We start from the raw sequence: 23,706 nt of genomic DNA on the forward strand, positions 1-23,706 counted from the left end.
CGCCCAGAGTGGCTGGAGAAACCCAGCCAGATAGGCGGGGTACAAATAATAAATTATTATTATTATTAGTCCATTTTTTTTTTGGTTCTGAAGATGCCTGTTCTTGGTTTCAATTTTTACAATGGCAGCTCTTGGTTGAAACAGTGGTGGAGCTTCATGCTCCAGCACCAGGGGGCGGAGAGCAGGTGGGGGTGTGGCTGGCACATGTCCTGGGGGCGTGGGGCGCCACCCGCAGGGGCGTAACGTGTGTCCTGGGGGTGTGGCATGTTGCCTGTGGGGGTGTGGCACCAGTGCGGGCAGGGGGGCAGCCATGATGGCACCCCACTGGGATTGCACTGCTGGGGGTGGTACGTTCCCCCCGCACTCCTCTTCCTCTGCCAGTGGGTTGAAAAACATGCTTTTGTTTTTGCACTGGAATTCCCACAGTGCAATGGGTGCTTTAGCTCTGGCGAAAATACTAACTGGTAATGCATCTGATATAAGCATGTGCAGAGTCCTTCATTGTTTGTCAACACCTGTTCTGAACTTAGTTTGGCACAGCTGCTGCGCCTCAGAGGTCTCTTCCACAGAATGTCCTATGGATATTAGGCCGGCAATAAAGTTCTGGGCCAGAATTGCACTGGAAACATTGTTACATATTGACAAATAGATAATTATTCCCTCCCCTTGAATACGAGCAGGCATAATCTCAGTTGTCTTTTCGGTCTTTCAAGAAACCTTCTGAGTTGAAATCCTTCCCAGTCTGCATCTGTATTTGAAATACTTTAAAGATTAATTTTTATTGTTTATTATTATCTAGTTTGTTGCCTTGGACTCCTTTTAGAGGAAGGGTGAGATATAAATTTGAATAATAAATCAATCAATGGCCCTATTTATTTATTTATTTATTATCAGTGATAGCTTACAGGCACATTCATTTCTAATGACAAAATATATCAGAAATACAAAAGGCAAACACACAGAATCATAGAACTGTAGAGTTGGAAGAGATTCCAAGAGTCATCTAGTTCAACTTTCTGCAATGCAGGAATCACAGTTAAAGAATCCCTGACTGATGGCCACCCAACCTCTGTTTAAAAACCCCTAATGAAGGAGAGTCACAACCTTCCAAAGGAGCCCATTCCACCGCTGAGCAGTTTTAACCATACTCCTTTTTTTGTAGTTTCAATCCATTGATTTGGGTCCCACTTCCTGCAGCAGGAGAAATCAAGCTGGCTTCATCTTCTGTGTGACAACCCTTCAGATAGTAGAATATGGCTATCACATCATGTCTCAATATTCTCTTCTGCAGGCTAAACATGTCCAACTCCCTCAACTGCTCCTCATAAGGCTTGGTTTCCAGACCTTTATCATCTTAGTCCCCCTCTGCTGCCCATGTCCCAGCTTGTCAATATCCTTCTTCAACTGTGGTGCCCGGAACTGGTTACTCCAGGTGTGGTCTGTGCATATATTGATCTAGTGTCTGGTTACTGAATTCATTTGGAAAAGCATTCTACCCATATTTTGCAACTGTAGGTATTAAATATGTACAGTGTCCACTTCCTCACTATCTTCTTCTTTGGTGATCACTCGTAGCTGAGTAAGATTGTCTTCTATAAACACAGTTTTAACAACGAGTCTGTAATTGACTGTGGAGGCCAATTCTGGATCCACACGTCCTTCCACAGTGGGGACCTTGATCACGGTGTGGATTTGCTAAGTGTGCCTTCCTCTTAGCACATTTCTCCCTAGTGTTCTGAGTTTGAGTGTCTTCAAAATCCATGACACCTTTGGTAAAGGCTGTTCTCCAATTAGAGTGCTTGCAGGCCAGTGTTTCCCAGTTGTCAGTGTTTATACTACTTTTTTTTAGATTTGCAGCTCAGTCTGCCACTGGACCTGTTTGTCTGGGAGAACAGCAGCTGTTTTGTGCATTGTTCAAGAATCCAACTATTTTGCTAGGGGAGAACAAAAGGAAAAAAAATGATTGGGGAGGGCTTAAAAACCAAGACTTGATACTAGCCATGATGCTTACTGGGTGATGTTGGGCCACAGATGTGAGTATAACATGGGAAGTATACCACCCTGACCACCTTGGAAGGATGGAATAAACCATGTAATGAAATCAAGGTCAATTTAAAATGAAATCCTCTTCAAATTATGTTACACAGACTTAACCCCCCCACACCGTATCATTATTTTGGAGTTAATGCATGTCTCTGGGCAGTGGGGTGGAGCCACAGCTGTCAACTTACAGATTTGAAAATAAGGGACCAGCAGCCTAAAAATAAGGAATCAGCAGCCAAAATAGGGGATTTTCCGGGCACAGGTATGTTCAACTTCTGAGCCCCTCCGAGCTAAAGGCAGAAAGCCCAGCCAGGAGCCAAACGAAGCCTCAAGCCTCAAGAAAACCACCGTCACCTCTCCGCTGGGAAGCGCTGAGCAAAGGCGAGTCCACAGGCAATGCAGCCAATTTGATCAGCACAAGGCATGCAAGCTCCACCCCCCAGTCGTTCTTTGACTTCTTATTGGGTGAGCAACGCAGCCAAGCAACACAGTTGGAGCCTCCCTCCTCCCTGGCCGACAGAGAGGGAGGGAGAGGAGCTGCTTCCTTTGAAACCCAGGAAATTTAAGGGACATCATCAATAAGGGACAGCAGCGGGACACGGCGCCTGGATATGAGACTGTCCAGCCAAATAAGGGACGCTTGACAGCTATGGGTGGAGCAGAGTGGGAGAAATTCCACAATGTGAGTGCTACCACAGAGAAGACCCTGTGTTCCTTCAGTACACAAAGGGACACAGAACCTCCTCCATAGATGTTGTTAGAATATAATGACTCTATGTGATAAGATTGCTAGATCATTGTCAGTCAGCTTGTAGTAGTTGAGCCCAAGCCTAATCCATTAGGGCAAAATGAGACGTCTTATGAAGCAGACTTTAAATTTTCAGAGCTGGGGCAGGATGTAGGCAGCTGACGCAGAACAGTGACGAAAATGAAAACAGCTCCAGTAGGAGGATGACTCCAATAAATCCAAAACATAAATGGAATTGGTTTCCCAAACCACTTTCTTTCATTCTACTGTTAATAATGCAGAAGAACGTACAGGAGAATGTCTTCCCTGAGACGTGTAATAAGAAATCCATATTATAAGCTGCAATCAATGAATTAATAATTTTTGTTCCTTCTGTTTTATGCACACACCCACTGCCATCAAGACTCTTTTATACCATTAACTTCCACTGAATTATTCCTGGAATAAAACCCAATATAAATAGCACATTGTCTCCATTGTCTTATGGGTATATTATTTACCTGTATCCAATCTCATGAGGATTGATTCAAACAAGTGAGAGCTAATAGAGATTATTAAAATTTCCAAAGGGGAAACAAAATCTTTCAATTATGTCAGTGTCCTCCCCCCACTTCTTCCTCATATATTAGCTTTAATTAAACATTGCCAATAAATGTGATGGTCATCAAAAATCAGAAAAGGAAGTAGGGGAATACAAAAGGCAGAGTTGCATGAAAATATATTTCACCGCTAATGGTTGGCAGGAAAGCATTAAAGCACAAAAGGAAGCCTTGTATAGTTGGAAAGCTAAAGAGGTAAAAGACAAATAGAATAGATAGGATAAGTTTGAAGGATGGGAATGGAAAGTCACTTTCCAAGGCTCTGGTATTTTAATACCAGAATAGCTTTTGTTAAATAGAACGGAACAGAATAGAAACATTTTGTACTAAGTTCTTCTGGAAAAAAACTTCCATTAAGTTATTGTCAGAGCTGCCCCTAGGTCCCAGCTCACAGAGGACCAACGCGAGGCTGTCGTTATGTACAAAAGTCTTTATTGAGGTTCAGTTTCCATTTCAAAGCCGCAGCGCGCAGCTCTACGTCTTAAACCCTAGACCGGCGAAGTCCCGTCTGAGTCTCCTCCCCTATGACACCAGTTTAAGATCCTAGCCCTGCTCCACCTTTTACGCTGCTCTCTCCTCCTCTGGGTCCTCCTGCCCGCTGGGGCATTGCCCTTTCTGGACTCTTCCGACGCTGAGTCGCTTAGCTCCTCCCCCTCCCTCCGGCGGGCTTTAGGACCCGGTTCCCAATCCTCATTCTCTGCTGTCCCGCGCTCCTGTACATTTGAACTTGCCTCTCGCGCCAACCCAGTGACCTTCCTCCTGACCGTTACACTACTTCTGTCACTGCTTCCCTCTTCCGGGATACTGGCCGGATCTGACCTCCCCTCCGTTGTCTGACTCTCCGATGGAGGTGTGGTCAGCCCTGCCTTATCTTCTCTCCCTGGTGGGGAATGCACTGGCCCCGATCCTTGGGACTCTTCCCCCCCACTCTGCTCTGGTGGGGAAGCTGGTCCTGATTTCCAACTACTGCTCTGGGAGTCCCTGCTGCCCCCTTGCTCCTGGGGCGTTCCCCTTGGGAACCCCCTACCCCTGGCCACTGGCGCCCCCTTCTGTGAATCTTCCGATTCGCTGGAGAGGCTCATGGAATCCCTCGGTCCACTGTCCTCTTCTCCTATGCTCCCCTCGGATTCTTCCCCTTCGCTCTCCATCTCCTCTCTTCCCTGTGCCTCTGCTTCTGAGCCCCTGACAGTTATGCATTTAAAATAAATGAATTAGAGTGAGATTGCATACATTTAGAGAAATATTGGACCTGTGGTCTAATCATGTCCATTCAGACCTAACATCGATCGATTTAAATTCTGTGAATGCTTTGCAATCATCAGGTCTCCATAGTGAACCTCAAATCTCTAGGTATGCAGGTTTTCCTCAAATGTAATCTGATTTTAAAAAGCAACAACAACTGAAGAATCAGCGATAACTTCCCTGGTTCTTGAGAAGAGAGAAGAGATTGGAGAAATGCAGAAAGAAAAAAGACAGAAAGTAAAGAAGAAAGAACTGAATTGTTTATAGACAGCCCATCACAAGAGCAGTGAACAATATATAACCAGGAATGGTGATACAATCAGGCATAGGCAAACTTGGCCCTCCAGATGTTTTAGGACTACAACTCCCATCATCCCTAGCTAACAGGACCAGTGGTCAGGGATAATGGGAATTGCAGCCGCAAAACGTCTGGAGGGCCGAGTTTGCCTGTGCCTGAACTATATAATACAATAAAAACAATGCAACACAACCAGAAAACATTACAACAATGCAACACAACCAGAGAACATTAAAGATAGTAAGGCTATTGTAGGACAAGCCTGACTTTAAATGGCCAGGTAGGCAGAAAAGTTTTGACTTGGTTCAAAGAGTATTGCAGTGAACACCCAGTAGGGTGTGTTATTTCTCCTGCAACTTCTGGATCTAGTCAGAGAAAGGCATACACTATATTGTTGTTTAGCAATTGGAACCTTTTCACCTATTACAATTTCCCCCTCCATTAACTGATTCTCCATATCCATTCTTCTCAGGACTCGGCCAGAATATTATTTCTCTTTGGCAGGCAGCCCCCGCCCTTTCATTCAGGCCCTGAATTACAAATGCCAGGATCTCAAGAGATATGTGCGATTTCTAAAAGCATCAAACCAAGATAATGTGTCTGCTTCGCACGGGGTGAGGTTGTGACAAACAGAAGGGTGGGAAACCTTTTTCAGCCTCAGAGTCACATTCCCTAATGAGGAACTTGTCAGGGGTTACATTCCATAGGTGAGAGGAAAACAATGAATAGATCCATGGAAAATGACCTCAATCAGCTCACTGGGCAGGAAGGGCAGGGTGCAAATTTAATAAAGAATAAAAATAAATAATCTTACCTACATTCTGGCCACACAAAAGTCACCTGCACTCACCTCTCCACTTTGCATTTAGGCAAGAAAGAGACATTATTGCCATTCAAGAGCCCTGCTGGATCAGACCAAAGGCATATCTAGTCCAAAATCTTGTTTTCACAGCTGTCATCCAGATGCACATGGAAGTCCCACTAGCAGAACTTCAGCGCAACAGTACTCTTCCTGCTTGCGATACCCAGCGACTGGTATTAAAGAGGAATGCTGCCTCTGCCAATGGAGCTAGTAAGTAGCAGTCATTGCTAATGGCCGTTCATAGTCTTATCCTCCATGAATTTGCCTCATCTTCTTTTAAACAGTTCCAAGCTGCTGACCATTACTGCATCTTGCGGAAAGCAAATTCCACGGTTTAAATATGCGCTGCATGAAGAAATACTTTCTAAAAACCTGTCCTGAATCTTCCAACATTCATCTTCATTGGATTTCCACAAGTTCTAGTGTTAGGAGAGAGCGAGGGAATGGCCCAAGGTGAGCTTCATGGCCAAGTGGGGATTTGAACCCTGGTCTCCCACGTCAAAAGGGACGTGGGTGGCGCTGTGGGTTAAACCACAGAGCCTAGGACTTGCCGATCAGAAGGGCGGCGGTTCGAATCCCCGTGACGGGGTGAGCTCCCATTGTTCGGTCCCTGCTCCTGCCCACCTAGCAGTTCGAAAGCACATCAAAGTGCAAGTAGATAAATAGGTACCGCTCCAGCGGGAAGGTAAACGGCGTTCCGTGTGCTGCTCTGGTTCGCCAGAAGCGGCTTAGTCATGCTGGCCACATGACCCGGAAGCTGTACGTCGGCTCCCTCGGCCAATGAAGTGAGATGAGCGCCACAACTCCAGAGTCGTCCACGACTGGACCTAATGGTCAGGGGTCCCTTTACCTTTTACTCCCACATCAATGCCTCGGAACATGAGTTGCTGGGGATCACAAGTGGGGAGAGTGCTGTTAAGTTCATATCTTGCTTGCGGGTTTCCCCAAGGTATCCGTGCCTGGATAGCTCAGTCAGTTAGACGATGGTGCTGATCATGCCAAGGTTGCAAGTTCAATCTCCATATGGGAGAGCAGCATATTCCTTTGTTGAGGGTTGGACGAGATAATCCTTAGTCTCCCTTCCAACTCTACAATTTGATGATGCCATTTTTTCTATGATCTGTTTGGTCACTGTGAGAACAGGATGCTGGACTAGGTGGGCCTTTGGCCTGATCCAGCTAAGGCAGGCATGTTCAAAGTCCGTTTTGGGGGCCTAATTTGGCCCGCCAGTTGGTTTAATCTATGGCAGTTTATTTCCTGGGGTAAAATCCTAAAAAAAGTCAACAACTCCAGTCCTAAAAACAGGTCAACAACTTTGGTCGGCCCTCACGGCCCTTCACTTCATCAGATCTGGCCCTCTTTGAAAAAAGTTTGAACACCACTGAACTAAGGGATCCAATGGTTGTAGCTAGAGAGAAGAGATTTGGGCACTCACATGACCTTGTAATCATTTTCTTCAGAAAAAAAATCTTACTCTTGTAAAAAAGAATATTTCCATATCCATTAAGGTAAAGGTAAAGGGACCCCTGACCATTAGGTCCAGTCATGACCGACTCTGGGGTTGCGGTGCTTATCTCGCTTTATTGGCTTTATTCCACTCCTTTTCTGCAAGAACAGAAGTTTGAACCAAGACTTAGGCATACTTTGATATCCAAGGGATTTAAGTGAATCGGGACTAATATAAGTACCACTGATTTCAGTGGGTCGCTTCTAGGTAAAGGTAAAGGGACCCCTGACCATTAGGTCCAGTCGTGACTGACTCTGGGGTTGCGGCGCAATGGGAGCTCACCCTGTCACGGGGATTCGAACCACCGACCTTCTGATCAGCAAGTCCTAGGCTCTGTGGTTTAACCCACAGCGCCACCCATGTCCCTTATATCCATTACACAGAGTCATAAAATGCTCTGCTGGCATTTGACTGGAGCTAAAGGGGAAACCTCTTCATTCCTAGAGCCACTATCTTCTTGGCAACTTTCAGGGTCACATACCAGTATTGGGTGGGCCAGAGAGAAAAAAAGAGGTTGAAGCAATGGACACCATTTTACATTTGTACAGTAGGCTTACATCTACACACACTGATACTCTCCTCTGTATCCTCCATTCAGACAAGCAAGAGGCCTGGTCAGTGTTCAAAGACACATACCAGCCAGACACAAGCAGTCCAAGAGGGTGCCAGGCATGACTGGCAAGGGTGTGGCCTTTGGAGAAGGGGTGTGGCCATTCGCCCTATGGGCTTGAGACTCCCATCCTTGGGCTAAAACAAAAAGGGCTAGTGGATTCTTTAATCATGAAAGACCATTTTCAGCAACTGCTTAAAACATTTTTGTTTAGGCAAGCCTAACCAAACTGGTATTATTATTATTATTATTATTATTATTATTATTAATTCTCTCCCCTGCCTAGCCAAACTGTCGATGTGTTTTAATTTCTCTTCTTGTTAATAATAATTATTTTAAAATGATTTACATTGTTTACAACAGTTTTTATCGATCATTTTAATATTTCTTGTAAACTACTTAGAAGCGTTAATGCAATCAAGCGGTATATACCGTATTTTTCCATCTATAAGACGTCCCCATGTATAAGACACTCCCTATTTTGAGGGACTCAGATTTAAGGAAATGGGGAAAGATGGTCCAGAGTATAAGATGCCCCCTAATTTTTGACATTATTTTTTAGGAAAAAACCTAGTCTTATACACGGGGGAAAACGGTAAATTTTGCTAAACAAACAAATAGTGGGTAGGATAAGATTCTTGGATAATCATTAAGTGGAGAACTATAAATCATAAAACACTTTGTACATGCACAGCTTCCTCTCAAATATCTTAGTGACGGCGGGTGCAATCATCTCAGAACTTCTCCCCTCTAGACTTTCCATTCGCTTCAATGGGGGTTGTGTAGGAAATGTTGCCAGTGGATTTTGCCTTGTGTTTTAGAAGTTTTACTATTAACTCTATATTTGATTTTATCTGATTATGACATAAATGCAGGCACATTAAGTGGGCTGATGTCAGCAATCAGGACTGCTTGTTACACAACATCAGTAACAGGGACTCAGGTGTGAAACAACTGTAATTATAGGTATTTAGCCCAAATGTACGTCAGTTGTAACTGATTAGCTGTGTGAGTCTTTATAGTTAATTGAAATACTTTATCAATGAATGTCTTGACTTAGCAGCAATACTAACAACATAAACATGAGATTCAGCTGACAGGAGAAAGAGTTCCCTCCATGTTAATGTGCTTACTTCTCTTGCCCATTTTCTTTCATTTTCACCATGTTGCTTCATCTGGGGCTGGGGCCAAGTCATGGTGCAGAGTGATGATGCCAGATGTGCCTGCTAAGGAAAACTGCACATCAAGGACAAAATCATGACATAGATGGAAAGGTGAGCCATTGTGGTGTAGCAGCACCTTTTCTCAACCTTGAGTTCCCAGATGTTGTTGGACTACAACTCCCATCATTCCTAGCTACCGGGACCAGTGGTCAGGGATGATGGGAGTTGTAGTCCAACAACATCTGGGGACCCAAGGTTGAGAAAGGTTTGGTTTGCAGGGGTGGCCAACTCCCAAGAGATTGCGATCTACTCACAGAATTAAAAACTGGCAGTGATCTACCCCCTTTTGGGGGGTTCAGGTCTAAGTTGTTGATCTTTTATTAGGGTGGAGGAAAGACCCGTTTTTAGGGGTGCAGGGCAAAGTTGTTGAGCTTTTATTAGGGTGGAGGAAAGACCCGTTTTTAGGGGTGCAGGGCAAAGTTGTTGAGCTTTTATTAGGGAGGAGGAAAGACCTGATTTTTGAGAATTCAAGCCTAAGCTCAAGGTAGAAAGTGGAAGCCACACTCAGCCATGAAACGCACTGGGTGATCTTGGGCCACTCATTCATTATTAGCCTAACCTACATTACAAGGCTGTTGTGAGAATAAAATTGGGGGAGGGGGGAAGGAGAACAATGTATATCGCCTGGTGCTCCTTGGAGGAAAGATGGGATTGATTGATTGATTGATTGATTTACTGTGACGCCCTTCATCCAAGGATCACAATGCAGTTTACAATATAAAAACACAAAAATACATACCATAGTAACTAACAAAAACAAGACCCCCCCAACACCAGTTTAAAAGGAAATAGATCGCTTAATTAGCCAAAGGCCCGAGAGAAGAGGAAGGTGCCAGGTGAGCCTCCCTTGGGAGAGCATTCCACAGGCAGGGAGCCACCACAGAAAAGGCCTGTTCTTGTGTTGCCACCCTCCAGGCTTCTTGCAGAGCAGACACACAAGGAAGGACCACAGATGATGATTACAGCATCCAGGTTGGTTCATATAGGGAAAGGCGGGTCCCTGAGGCATTGCAGTCCTGAGCTGTTTAAGGATTTTAACAATGAAATACATAAATGATATGAATGTGACCAACAACTTCCTTTTAGACCTCATTGCATGGCACTTCTTCCCAGAGAGTAACTCCAATGCAGATGGGCCTATAATGATACAGATCAGCATGACCCAACTTTTCTCCAAAAGTGTCCAAGGCCTACTTTGAAGTAGATTACACTGCAGATCATTCAGAGGAAGCAGGTATTTAATTCTGCCATTGAGCTTGGAAGGCACCGTATTTTTCGCTCTACCAGACCACAAGATGCACCTAGTTTTTGGAGGAGGAAAACAAGAAAAAAAATATTCTGAATCTCAGAAGCCAGAACAGCAAGAGGGATTGCTGCGCAGTGAAAGCAGCAATCCCTCTTGCTGTTCTGGCTTCTGGGATAGCTGCGCAGCCTGCATTCGCTCCATAAGACGCACACACATTTCCCCTTACTTTTTAGGAGGGGAAAAGTGAGTCTTATAGAGCAAAAAATATGGTATTTAATTCTGCCATTGAGACTTCTGACATGAGAAATCTGTAGCGCCACACCTCTCCAGTTGCCAAGACCATACCCTCCAACATTCCTCAGACGAAAATAGGGGCATTTCTCACCCCATTTTTTGTCCCCCATAAGCATTTTGTATCAGAATAAGGGTGAATGCCTCTACCACTACCCCCAAAGGGTCACAGCACACACACCATCCACCACTCTGAGAAAACCCCTTAATCCCGGTTATATTTTATTCTTTGTTAGAATGACAAACAGAAATACACACTAATAAATAAGTTTTAGAAAGGGCAAGATTAGATGTGGATGTACAAAGCATTTTTTTATATAAATCAAAACTCCTTGTGTTCTGCTCCTCCTTTCTTCCTGCCTCACAGAATTGGCATGTCATGCAAAGCTGGGTCTCAGGGGCTGCAGCCTCACTGCTCACAAGCAGCCACTACAAACTGCTCAAAGGAGGAGGTTGGCAGTGGCCACCATTGGAGGCCTTGGAGAGGCAACAAGATGTTCTCTCACAGCTGCCACCATCGCTCGGGACAAACGCCTGCTCAGCCTCTTCCCTGAGCTCGGTGGCAGCATTGGCAAGGGAAATTGGGGTATTCCAGGATCAAATCAGAACCCAGGATGGCTTTCATAATTCCAGGATTCTCCCTGGAAAATAGGGACTCTTGGAGGGTATGCAAGACTCTCCATTCCCTTAGTTGATGGCCATGGAGGAAACTGTGTGTGTTTGTGTCTGTTGTCCAGCAGCGTGGAACAGGCTGAGATATTAAGCAACATGACACATGTAATCTAGCTAATCTTGTTTTGATCTCTGTAATCAGATTAAAACTGATCCCTAATGGGTTTTGTAAGAGATGTGCTACAATGAAGTATTGATGTACCCTGCTCAATCCAAGAGAAGTAGAGCTCTCTAGACCTAAGGCCCAGAATACCAGAAAGTTATGGAGTTAAAGCCATCATAATCACTGCATCTGAAGAAGCATAACTCCACCATTAGCCAATTTACTGAGAAAAGCAGCCCATTTTTAATTAAATTGGTGGAAACCTTTGACTTAGTAATAGGGCACACCACTGATATCTGGCTTTTCAACCATCATTGTTTAGACTATTTTTGCAGCTGTTATTCAATGGGCTACCTCTAGCATAAAATTAAGCGCTGAGCAAAAGAAGACCATAATCTACCCGTGGACCACAGACCAGTTTCTGGCAGATCACATGACACCCGCTGGTTGCTGGAATCTATGCAAGGATTTGTGTTCCAGCATTTAACATAGTTCTTGTATTCTTAAGCAGAAGTGCAAATTCTAGGTTATTGACCTTAACTATTAAGAGATGCTGAGTCAAAATGATTTGTAAATTCAAAATATATCAGTGAACCAGGGGAATACTTGAAGGAATACTAGAAGGAAAACCATGCTGGGAAAGACTGTCAATGGCTATACTTTTTTCAAACTAACTGTTGGGGCAGGTGGGGGAGAGTAACAGTCTCCAGGTGTGTGTTTTATTGTTTATACATTCATGTGTGCTACATGTCTGTTTATTCTAGCTCTGGCCTTGCCTGCTTTGACCCCACCCACTTTTATTGGCCCCACCCATGCAGCCCCTGAAAAGTAGATCATTAGGGAATCATAGACTCATAGAGTGCAGACCCTCCAAGTGTCCCTATTTTCCAGGGATGTCCCTCATTTAGGGAAGCCATCTGAATTCTGATTTGATCCCAGAATGTCCCACTTTTCCTTAGGATGTCCCTCTTTTCATTGGAGAAACATTGGAGGGTGTGGAGTTATCTGACTCCCGAGTCGTCTGAAGGCAATCCTGTATAGGGAAGTTTTTTTAAAAAAAAAATTGGAATGTTTTATTATGTTTTTATGTAAGTTGGAAGCTGCCCAGAGTGGCTGGGGCAACCCAGTAAGATGTGTGGGGTATAAATAGTGCAATTATCATTATGGAATGAGACATCCATATCTTCACTGGAAAAATGTTGGAGGGTATGAGAATGTAGAATGAGAATATGGTTTGAAGCTCAACATCAAAAAAAAAATGAAGATCATGGCCACTGGTCCCATCACCTGGCAAATAGAAGGGGAAGAAATGGAGGCAGTGAGAGATTTTACTTTCTTGGGCTCCATGATCACTGCAGATGGTGAGAGCAGCCACGAAATTAAAAGACGCCAGCTCCTTGGGAGAAAAGCAATGACAAACCTAGACAGCATCTTAAAGAATGGAAGTGAAAGCTGGACCATAAAGAAGGCTGATCGCCGAATAATTGATGCTTTTGAATGATGGTGCTGGAGGAGAGTCTTGAGAGTCCCATGGACTGCAAGAAGATCAAACCTCTCCATTCTTAAGGAAATCAGCCCTGAGTGCTCACTGGAAGGACAGATCGTGAAGCTGAGGTTCCAATACTTTGGCCACCTCATGAGAAGAGAAGACTCCCTGGAAAAGACCCTGATGTTGGGAAGATGGAGGGCACAAGGAGAAGGGGACGACAGAGGACGAGATGGTTGGATAGTGTTCTTGAAGCTACCAGCTTCAAGACTAAACTGCGGGAGGCAGTGGAAGACAGGAGTGCCTGGCGCGCTCTGGTCCATGGGGTCACGAAGAGTCGGATACGACTAAACGACTAAACAACAACAACAAATGAGAATGTAGAGCTGGAAGCGAGCCTGAGCATCATCTACCGGTAGTTCAACCCTCTGCAATGCAGGAATCCTGCCCACAGCTGTCCCTTGGTGGGCTTGAGATGCACTGATCCATTGTGTCACAGGAGCAGCAAAACATTAAAAAGAGCCTGCTGGATCATTCCAGTGATGCTTCTAGCCCAGTATCCTGTTCACACAGTGACCAACCAGATGACTATAGGGAACTCTCAAACAGGACCTCAGCACGAGAGCATTCTGCTCTCCTATAATTTCCAGCAACTGCTATTCAAAGGCATAATGCCTCTGATAGTAGAACACAGCCATTTCAGCTAATACAACTTGATAGCCTTACCCCCCATGAATGTGATGTAATCCTCTTTTAAAGCCATCCAAGTCGGTTGCCATCACTGCCTCCTGTGGCCACCAAGTCCCATAGTTTAACCATGCACTGTGTGAAGTACCTAACACTATTCTAGGCTGCGTCAATAGAAGTACAGTGTCCAGATGAAGGGACGTAATAGCACCACTCGCGGGTGGCGCTGTGGGTTAAACCACAGAGCCTAGGACTTACCGATCAGAAGGTCAGCGGTTCAAATCCCTGTGACGGGGTGAGCTCCCATTGCTCGGTCCCTGCTCCTGCCCACCTAGCAGTTTGAAATCATGTCAAAGTGCAAGTAGATAAATAGGCACCACTCCGGCGGGAAGGTAAACGGCGTTTCCGTGCACTGCTCTGGTTTGCCAGAAGCGGCTTAGTCACGCTGGCCACATGACCCAGAAGCTGTACGCCAGCTCCCTCGGCCAATAAAGCGAGATGAGCGCCACAACCCCAGAGTCGGCCACGACTAGACATAATGGTCAGGGGTCCCTTTACCTTTACCTATTCTGCCTTAGTCAGACCACACTTGGAATACTGTGTCCAATTCAGGGCACCACAATTTAAGGAGGGTGTTGACAAGCTGGAACGTGTACAGAGCATAGCTTTTCTTGCGAGGAATCCTATTTGGAATAAGGGAATTTTCCTTAAAAAAAGGGAAACGTTGACAGCTATGGTACAGAGGAGGGCAACCAAGATGATCAAGGGTCTGGAAACCAAGCCTTATGAGGAATGGTTGGGGGAGCTGGGTATGTTTAGCCTGGAAAAGAGGAGACAGAGGAGATATGATAGCTATATTCAAATATCTTAAGGGCTGTCACATCGAGGAGGGCGCAAGCCTGTTTTCTCTTGCTCTGGAGGACTCAAACCAATGGCTTCAAGTTACAAGAAAGGAGATCCCAGCTAAACATCAGGAAGAACTTTCAGATAATATGTGAGGTATTTTTTATTTTATTTTATATTCTTTATTGAAAAATAAAAAGTACAAAAGTACAAGCGCACAGAGTAAGGTAAGACACAAAAAACTGAAGAAACAAGAAATAGTATGCTTTTAAAAAACAGAACAGAACAATATATATATATTTATTGTGTACATTACAAAAAGGGGGCGGGCTTGTTATATAGACCTTAATCTAATTTGGTATTTATGAAAACGAATTCCAAATGAATTCCAAATATCGTTAAACTTGTCCATGGTGAGTCTACATTCGTAAGGTATGCCAAGGAGAGAGATAATGACTGGCTCAACATTATACAGCTAGCTTCACCGCTGAGAGGGAACTTGCATCCCATCGATCCAAGTCAAGCCACAACACCACAGTGGGCCCGCAGCTGAGAATTATTAGAAGCTATTTGAAGCGATAATGAAACAGCAGAAGCAGCATTGTTAAGGACGATATAATGAATTAATCCCATGAAAGCCTTTAACGTTCCCAAACAGAGGCAGTCATGGGAAGAGCTTCATCTGTTGAATTTCCGCCAGCGACACAGCTGTAAAATTCACAAAAATCCTCCCAGGAGAGGGGGGGGGAGGGAGGTAATAATCCCAGTGAGCTTCCAAATAAATGAACACATAGCCTGGAGATGTGTCAGTGGAAGAAGATGCTTCATAAGAAATGCAGCTTGCTTATTTAAAGGTACTTTTTCAGGCTCCGTGCCAAGATTTTTCTAAGAGCTGCTCCTTGAAGTAGCAGCCTGGAAGTGAAATATCAACTAGGCAGGGCCCTCATATGGCTGTGTATGCACGCTTTGTAATAACTGCTGTTACCCTGATTTTTTTTCAAGAAATGTCTCCAATGAAAGCTCAATTTTTAATAGCAATGCAAGCTTGTTTGTTTCCATGATTGCAGCTGTAAATAAGAAAACAACATTGCCCCGGGGGCACTGATGGAAGGGGGGAGGGGAAGCATTGTTTAATGTGGGTTTTCTCTGGAAACCCAGCATCCCCCCACCCCTTGAGGGCAATGTGTAGACAGGCTATGCAAATTACAGCTCCCCCAGCACAGTGAGAAAGGGGCCTCTCTCCATCCAGCTCATATTAAGGCAGCCTGAAATGGAGATTAACAAGCTTGGTAATTAGGCAAGCTGAAAGCCTTCCTAACACATTGCACCTTTCCAAGGCTGTGTGTTGATTATTATTACCTCAACACAATGGCCTCCAAGTACAGTTCAATGATTTAAATATAAAGCACAAACTAGGCACCCACCTTTGCACAGGTTTGGTAGAGGTATGTGGCTGAAAGAGCAGGCTGGGCTACCCCCCCCCCTTTTTTTGCGAAAACAAAATCAGTGAAAAGAAGCATTCCATTTGAATAAGGTATTAGTGGAGCTGGACAGCAACTATCTCAGCAATATTCCTTAGTATAGGGGTTGCTACATTTTTTTCTCCGAACCTGGAAGACCTATTTTCACAGCTGTGTGATGGGCAAAAATTAAACCTCTTTCTTCACCAGTCCATCTCTCTCTCTCTCTCTCTCTCTCTCTCTCTCTCTCTCTCTCTCTCTCTCCCCCCCCCAAGAAACTCACCTGGTGAATTTCCACTTGATGCAATTAAAAGCAGCAGAGCCTTGCTGGAATAGAGTGGCAACTCTATTTTTTAGATTGGGCAAAGGTGTAGCAAAGGAATGTTTCCATGGAGCTCTTGAACCCATTGATTGGTCTTCAGATGCCCTTCAAATGGCCTTTTGGAAGACTCAGAGTTTTGTTGGTGCTATCCTGGATCTGTCAACTGTATAAGAGACAGTGAAAAATGTTCCACACAGACAGAGTGCTCAATAACAGTTCCTCACCATCCTGGAAAAAAGTGACAAGTGGAGTGCCAAAGGGTTCTGTCCTGGGCCCATTGTTGTTCAACATATTTATAAATGCTTTGGATGAAGGTATTGCAGGGATGCTCATTAAATTTGCGGAGGACACCAAACTGGGAAGGGTAGCCAATGCTGCTGAAGACAGCATCAGGATTCAAGTTGACTTGAATAGATTAGAGAAGTGGGCCAAAACTAACAAGATGAATTTCATTATGGACAAATGTAAGGTTCTACACCGAGGCTGCACAAATATAAGATTACAGACATCTGGGCTGCCAGTAGTACATGTGAAAAGGATCTTGGGGTCTTAGTAGACCAAAAGATTAACATGAGTCAACAGTGTGATGCAATAGCAAAAGAAAGAGCTAATTCTATTCTAGGTAGCATCAACAAAGGTATACAATCCTGATCAAGGGAAGTAATAGTGTTGCTCTGTTCTGGATTGGTCAGGCGACACCTGGAATACTGTGTCCAATTCAGGGCACCATAATTTAAGAAGGATATGGACAAGCTAGAAAGTGTACAGAGAAGGGCACAAAATGATCAAGGGTCTGGAAACCAAGCCTTATGATGAACAGTTGAAGGAGCCTGGTATGTTTAGCCTGGAAAAGAGCAGACTGAAAGGAGATATCTTAACCATCTTCAAATATCTCAAGGGCTGTCACATGGAAGAGGGAACAAGCTTGTTTTCTTCTGCTCTGGAGACGAGGACCTGAACCAGTGGATTCAAGTTACAAGAAAGAATATTCTGACTAAACATCAGGAAGAACTTTCTGACAAGAGCTGCTTGACAGTGGAATGGACTCCACCAGGAAGCTGTGGACTCTCCTTCCTTGCAGCTTTTAAAGCAGAGGTTGGATGGCCATCTGTCATGGATGCTTTAGTTGAGATTCCTGCATTGGAATGACCTTGGGGTCCCTTTCAACTCTACAATTCTATGATTCTATAATTCCCTGCATTATTTGGCTTGGCTGGTTTGTTCCAGTCATTTGGAACTCTGTGCTCTAGAAGCATTTTATTTTGCTGCAGCAGAGCTGATTGCTTGTTGGCGCATTCTATTTTAGGCTCTGTAGGCTGACATAGTGGACAGCTGATGGGTGCATTTGTTTATTTCCAGCCTTAAAAAAACACACCAACCCACATGATTTCCCTACATGGTTACTCAAAGCAAGAAATAAAAATGCACAAAATTACAGTAACTAACAATGGAAATCCTGCAATCAAAGAGAGTAAACAACCAGCAAAGAGTAATAAAATAAGTCATGCCTAAAAACAACCTCTACTGAACCAAAAGCCTTATTTTATGAGGTTTGCTAGAGCTCTGAAGGTCAAAATGGAGCTGGCCAGATGGGTTAGATAGTTCCAGATCTGTCATCAAGTTCCAGATCTGCCAGATAGTTTATTTAAATGTGACATCCTCTGTTAAAAGGTGATGCAAGAGGTTATGGAAAGGGCCCTGCGTTTTTCTTATTAAGAGATGAATACTGAGGGGAAACAAGAAAGGGGAACTGTGTGTGTGTCCAAATGGTGTCTGAGAGTGGCTAGAGAAAAGTTCTTCTCCCTCTGTTATAACACTGAACCGTGCCAACCTCCAATGAAGCTGAATGTTGGAAGATTCGGGACGGATAAACAAAAGTACTTTTTTCAAGCAGTGCAAAATGGAACTTCCTCCCACTAGAGAGGAACTTAAATGTCTTTAAAAGGAGATTGGACAAATTCATGGAGGAGAGGGCTATTGATGACTGGAAACCACAGAAGGGGAGGGTGCTCTTGGGCTCAAATTCTGCTTGCTGGCTTCCCAAAGGCATCTGGTTAGACTAGATGGGCCATTGGTCTTATCTAGCAGGCTGTCCTTATGCAGGCAGCCAACCACTGAGACCCTGTAGTTGCCTCATGCGGCTGTGGCCTGTCTTCCTCTTGAGGTGGGTTGCCTGCCCAGGTCATGTGCTCCTAATCAAGCTATTCTCCCCTCGCCCTCCCCTCCCTGAACTTCTAATTAAATGTAGCAGTCTTGAGAGATCAAGCCATACATCCCCCTTTTAAAATCACACCCTGGTTTGTATTGGCTGCTGCGCAAGGCTGAGAATGGATATTACAGCTTTTTATGATATAATATCCCCTTAATTGGTGCTTCATAGGGCTGCGCCTGAAATTCTTGTCCATTTCATCCTAAAACTCCAGCCTGCGATTTTCTCCCTGGCCTCAGCGTGCTGGAAAAAGCCATTCAGAGGCAACAAGGCGACTGGTATTGCACAATTCCAAAGTACCTTAATGTGTCAAAAATGTTTGGGGGAAGAAAGCGCCACTGTAAATGCAATCACCTACATTGGTGTCCCCTTTGTCAAGCGAGAGGCAAAGTATTGCTAATTGTCCTGCGTTTTAGCAGGGTTTTTAAAGCATTATGTAGTAAGTACACCAAAGGGTCAATTTGTGAAGTGAAATACTTAGCATGCAAAGCGTCATACAAGATGCTGTGTAATACTTGACCTCTCAGCATAATAAATGTAGCAGTGAAACGCTGTGCATTCAGCCAGGCCTGAATAGAGCCTCCGCAGAGGAACAAAACCAGAAAATGTTCTCTTCATTCCCTTCCCTTTTTTTCCACTAAGCGAAAATTATTCTTTATAATGGCCATTGCAGCAATTAGCCAGCATTTCGGAGGGTGGGGGGGGGGGAGAGAAAGGGAGAGAGAGAGAGAGAAGGAGGGAGAGAGGGAGATGGTGAATAAATGTGCAGAAATAGCAAATTTCTTAGTGGAAACGGGAGTTTGTATGGAGGGCTGCAAATTACTTGGAGGTATGTGAATAATGGTGGCCCGAGTTCTCCCTGCTGCAGAATACGGTGTGGGTGGGTCTACAGATTTCCTCTTTGCAGCAAAATGTTTAGACATTTGACTATTTTAATTTTACTCACAGTCTGGCTCAATTGACCTTGTTTCCCCCCATTGATCATTTCTTGTATGCCTTGGAAGTAAGCGTGCACATGACCGGGGGGGGGGGGGCTTCCAATTAGAGCCGTGTGTGACATGCAAGTACAATCAAGGGCTGTCCACTGAAACTGCTCCAGGATTTTAAATCTGGCTTCCAAGATCAATACATTTTAATAATTCAGCATGCTTAGCGAGCAATTGCAGGTCTTTGCAACGGACTGCCTAATTAAAGTTTGATTTTTTTTATTTTTTTTAAAAAAGTTTAACTTTCCGAAAGTTTACCTTCTCAACAACAACAACAACGTAAAGCCCAGCTTCTTTATCAAAAGCGTGGGAAGAGGCAGGCACTACCACCTCTCGTTAACTGTATCATCCAGACAGTGAGCAAAATTTTGGGAAGTTGCATTAAAAAATGTTGTGCATGCACACACACACACTCAAAAGTTTGGCAAGTCCCTGGTGGTTTGGTGCAGTTTCTTTTGTCTCTGCGAAAATAAAGGAGTTTCGTGCACAGCAGCCGGAGCAAAGCATTATTGCTTCTGAACAAGGACAGATATCAAGCGTTTTCTTTAAAACTACAGTATCATTTATGTGTAAGGCATAACTTCGTTTAAAAACAGCTAGTTCTCTACTTTAATCTCTCCCTCCCCCTTCCCTAATTGCCTCTGCTAATGAGTTTCAGCAGTTGCCTCTAACAGTAGTCATGTGGGGTGATTGGTGTTCTTCCTTACAAGTAGTTATTTCACCTAATGCAGATGTGAATATCTGCTTTTTCAATAATATTGAAGTCCTTATCATCTAGAGTTCAAGGATTGCATAAGATTTAATGGACAATTCATTTAGTGTTTTCCACATGGCTATTTACAGATATGCTAGGGGTTTTTTGGTTGGTTTGTTTTTTAACAGAAGGTGGGTTTGGAATAAAGCATCTCAGCGTTATTTTTTATAATTTAAATTTTAAAAGATTCTGAACTCTTCAAAAAGACAAAGCACAAAGAACGTTCCCATGCCTGCAAAACCACAAAACGGTTAGAAATAGTTGAAAGCAAAAATGGTTGAAAGCAATAGAGAGGTTTGATTAGGATCCTCTGCTAATATGGATTTCTGTGGATTGCATATTTTAATTGCAGCTGTCTCTGGTGAAAAGGGTTCTACGTATACTGATAAACTTGTTGTCAATTATTTGTGTTTCATTTGATTCATCATGTGTTTAAGGGTGATTTTATAAAGGATAAATGAATGGTCTGTATTACTTGGTGAAGAGAGAAGGTTCCCTTCATTATCAAATAATGTGAACTGTATTCAAATGCTTTAATATTTTAATTAATCAATTCCTTTCATGGCAGCAAATGCAATTAGCCAAAATATTCTATGCACTAGACAATTCTACAAAAGACTGGAGAACCTTACAATCAAAATGCTTTTTTCAGCTGCCTAAGGATAATCATCTTTTCTCCCTATCTAGTGTAAGTTTATTTCCAGAAGATAAAACAAGCATTGGCTATGAATGGAAGAGAATTTGGCACCGGATAGTAAGTATAAAAAAGTATGACCTAACATTTGACTTAAAGTGCCCATAAAACATGAATATCCAGTGAATTATGAAACTTCCATAAGGTAAACATGGAACTATCTTTGCCTGAAGAGCTACAAAAGCCTAGATCTTAGCATCTTCTGAAAGAAGTGTGTAAAGGTACTGTTCTAAGTGCATTCACTTGGAAGTAAGTCTACCTATATTTCCATACAAGGGAATAGTCAAGGTGCCATACCATGGTAAGAATATACAACTAGGGAGGCCTGATGCAAAAGAGAACAGGGGTCTTGCATTTCTAACAGTTGTGCAGAGGAGGGGATTTTAGCAAGCTGGAACCTGCTGAAATTCCTTTGTATTACAAGATGCAGGTGGAGTCCCATCCTCTTTTTATTTTTATTTTTTTGCATCTGGCTATCCCAGATGCAGCAACAGCAACAGTAACAACAAAGTAGCTAAAGTAGAATCTTAAAATAACTGTGAAAACAAGCAACACCAGTAAGACAGCAACCATGAAAAAGCACCAGCAGACAGCAGCAATAAAATACATCATATGGAGCCCACAAATAGAATCTGTTTTAGTGAGAAAGGAAAGGAAAGGAAAGGAAAGGGGGAAACTTTGGAGGCTATTCCCTAAATTGGGTGCCACCACCAATAACCACATGTCTCTCATTTCCACAACAGCCACAACAAGGGGGTTTGTTTACACATCACAAAAAAAGGTTTCCACAAAATTTGCAAATGCTAATTTATATTTAAGATGGACATTTTACAACAACAACAATTTATTATTTATACCCTGCCCATCTGTCTGGACCCCCCCCCCCACCGGGTGGCTTCCAGCAGAATACTAAAAACACAATAAAAGACCAAACATTAAAAACTTCCTTAAACAGGGCTGCTTTCAGATGTCTTCTAAAAGTCAGATCATTGTTTATTTCCTTGACATCTGATGGGAGGGCGTTCCACAGGGCAGGCGCCACTACCAAGAAGTCCCACTGCCTGGTTCCCTGTAACTTCGCTTCTCGCAGTGAGGGAACCACCAGAAGGCACCTTGGACCTGGACCTCAGTTTCTGGGCTGAACAATGGGGGTGAAGACGCTTCTTCAGGCATACTGGGCCGATGCCATTTAGGGCTTTAAAGGTCAGCAGCAACACTTTGAATTGTGCTCGGAAACATACTGGGAGCCAATGTAGGTCTATCAGGACTAGAAATAGAATACAACTCATCAAAGTGAGGAAGACAGGGACCAGAAACCCATTGGTCTGGTGTCAAGGTGCTAACGGTTGATAGGCAAGTTGACACCTTCTTTAAACTTGATAGCTCTCTAATCCTTTAAACAGAGGACTGTCCACTGTAAGGTAGGTCACACGACTTCCTCAGCCATGCCTAAGTTGGTGGAGAGACAAGAAGAAAAGTCTCAAAAATTATTTTCACTGATTTTAATATATTATTATATTGTAATCTGCCCTGGGATCTTATGGTGAAGGGTGGTTAAGAAATTCTATGAACCAGCCAACCAAAGACCTGGGAAGAGGTGATTCCTGAGTTTGAAATGAATCAGCAAGATTCAGCCGCTCCCTTTCCATGCATGAGAGGGAAATATTTTGCTTCTGTATTGCGGCTGGGAGGGAAAGCATTCCATGCCTTCCATGGGCAGTGGCCTGGATGCTGAGACCATGGCACAGCTCCAAGTCACTGGCTGCGAGCTCATCCAGGCCACCAGGATCCTGCTGAGCCTCCCTCTGTGTTTTTATTGCAGCTTCTCCCTCCTGCCTGGTGGACTCGACTAGCTCCTCTGCTTGCTCCCCTCAGAAGCTGACTCCTGCTCTGCCGCCATGTCAGTCAAGGTGTGGCTGAAGAAGATGGAGCAGCTGCTGGAGGATGGCCTGCAGCACAGCAAGAGCATCCTGAGCATGGAGTGGCTGCTGGACCTCCTGGTCAGCCTCTGCAAAGTGTGCAGTTGCAACTCATTGCTGAAGAGGGAAGACTCGTCTCTCCTTCATCCAGTGGGAACGGACCTATTGATTATTGACAGCAATGTGGGTGAGTTCCTCAGCAACTGTGCCTGAGCAGGCCAGTGGCGTAGCGTGGGGGGTGCAGGGGGTGCCGGCCGCACCGGCCGCAACATCTGGGGGTTAGGGTTAGGGATAGGGTTAGGGGGCGCAAATCCAGGGTTAGGGGGCGCAAATTACTTGCCTTGCCCCGGGTGCTGACAACCCACGCTACGCCACTGGAGCAGACTACCTGGAGTTAACCTTCACCTTCCCACTGGTGTGAGAGCCCCACTATCTCCATCATGGCCCACGACCTGAGGACCCCAGCTGGTGCAGCTGGGTTAACAACAGGCATTCTGTGTTGTGTTTTATGAATATTTTAATGAACTGAATAAAGTTCAGTTCAGATCATGGGGGCATGGAGAGTGAACTTAACAGTTAATATAAACTTAAAAGCTTCATTTTTTTAGTTGCTATTTTGTTAATGTTGCTAATATTGTTTTATGGATTATAAATGCCCTACTGATTTGTTAATGATATAATATGACTTTGCTGTAATTGTGGTGTATTTTTTGTTGCTGCTGTTAATAGTGTTTTATAGATTGTAATTGTTTTATTGATGATTTGTTAATTATTTTATATGATTTATGCTGTATCACAATGTTCTATTATGTTATTTTTATTTATTGTTTCTATTTATTTATTGTTATTGTTATTGTTATTTATTGTTTCTAAGTCATTTTGAGATTCCTTTGAATGAAAAG

At 43.8% G+C, this 23,706-nt stretch overlaps 1 long non-coding RNA gene across 3 annotated transcripts in view; it reads left to right on the top strand.

The window, feature by feature from the left end:
* LOC307204280 overlaps window positions 1–23,017 on the top strand; it is a 51,513-nt gene extending 28,496 nt beyond the window's left edge. Inside the window, exons 2-3 of one of the 3 annotated variants that reach the window (XR_013833557.1) lie at window positions 20,879–20,959; window positions 22,761–23,017. This is a non-coding gene — a long non-coding RNA (uncharacterized lncRNA). Of the gene's footprint in view, window positions 1–20,878; window positions 20,960–22,707 lie in introns of all 3 variants that reach the window. The other 2 variants (XR_013833558.1, XR_013833559.1) reach the window with 2 other exon arrangements.
* The last annotated feature ends 689 nt before the right edge of the window (window positions 23,018–23,706 follow it).

The sequence above is a fragment of the Podarcis cretensis genome (assembly GCF_951804945.1).
Source record: "Podarcis cretensis genome assembly, chromosome: 1".
Classification (NCBI taxonomy): domain Eukaryota; kingdom Metazoa; phylum Chordata; class Lepidosauria; order Squamata; family Lacertidae; genus Podarcis; species Podarcis cretensis.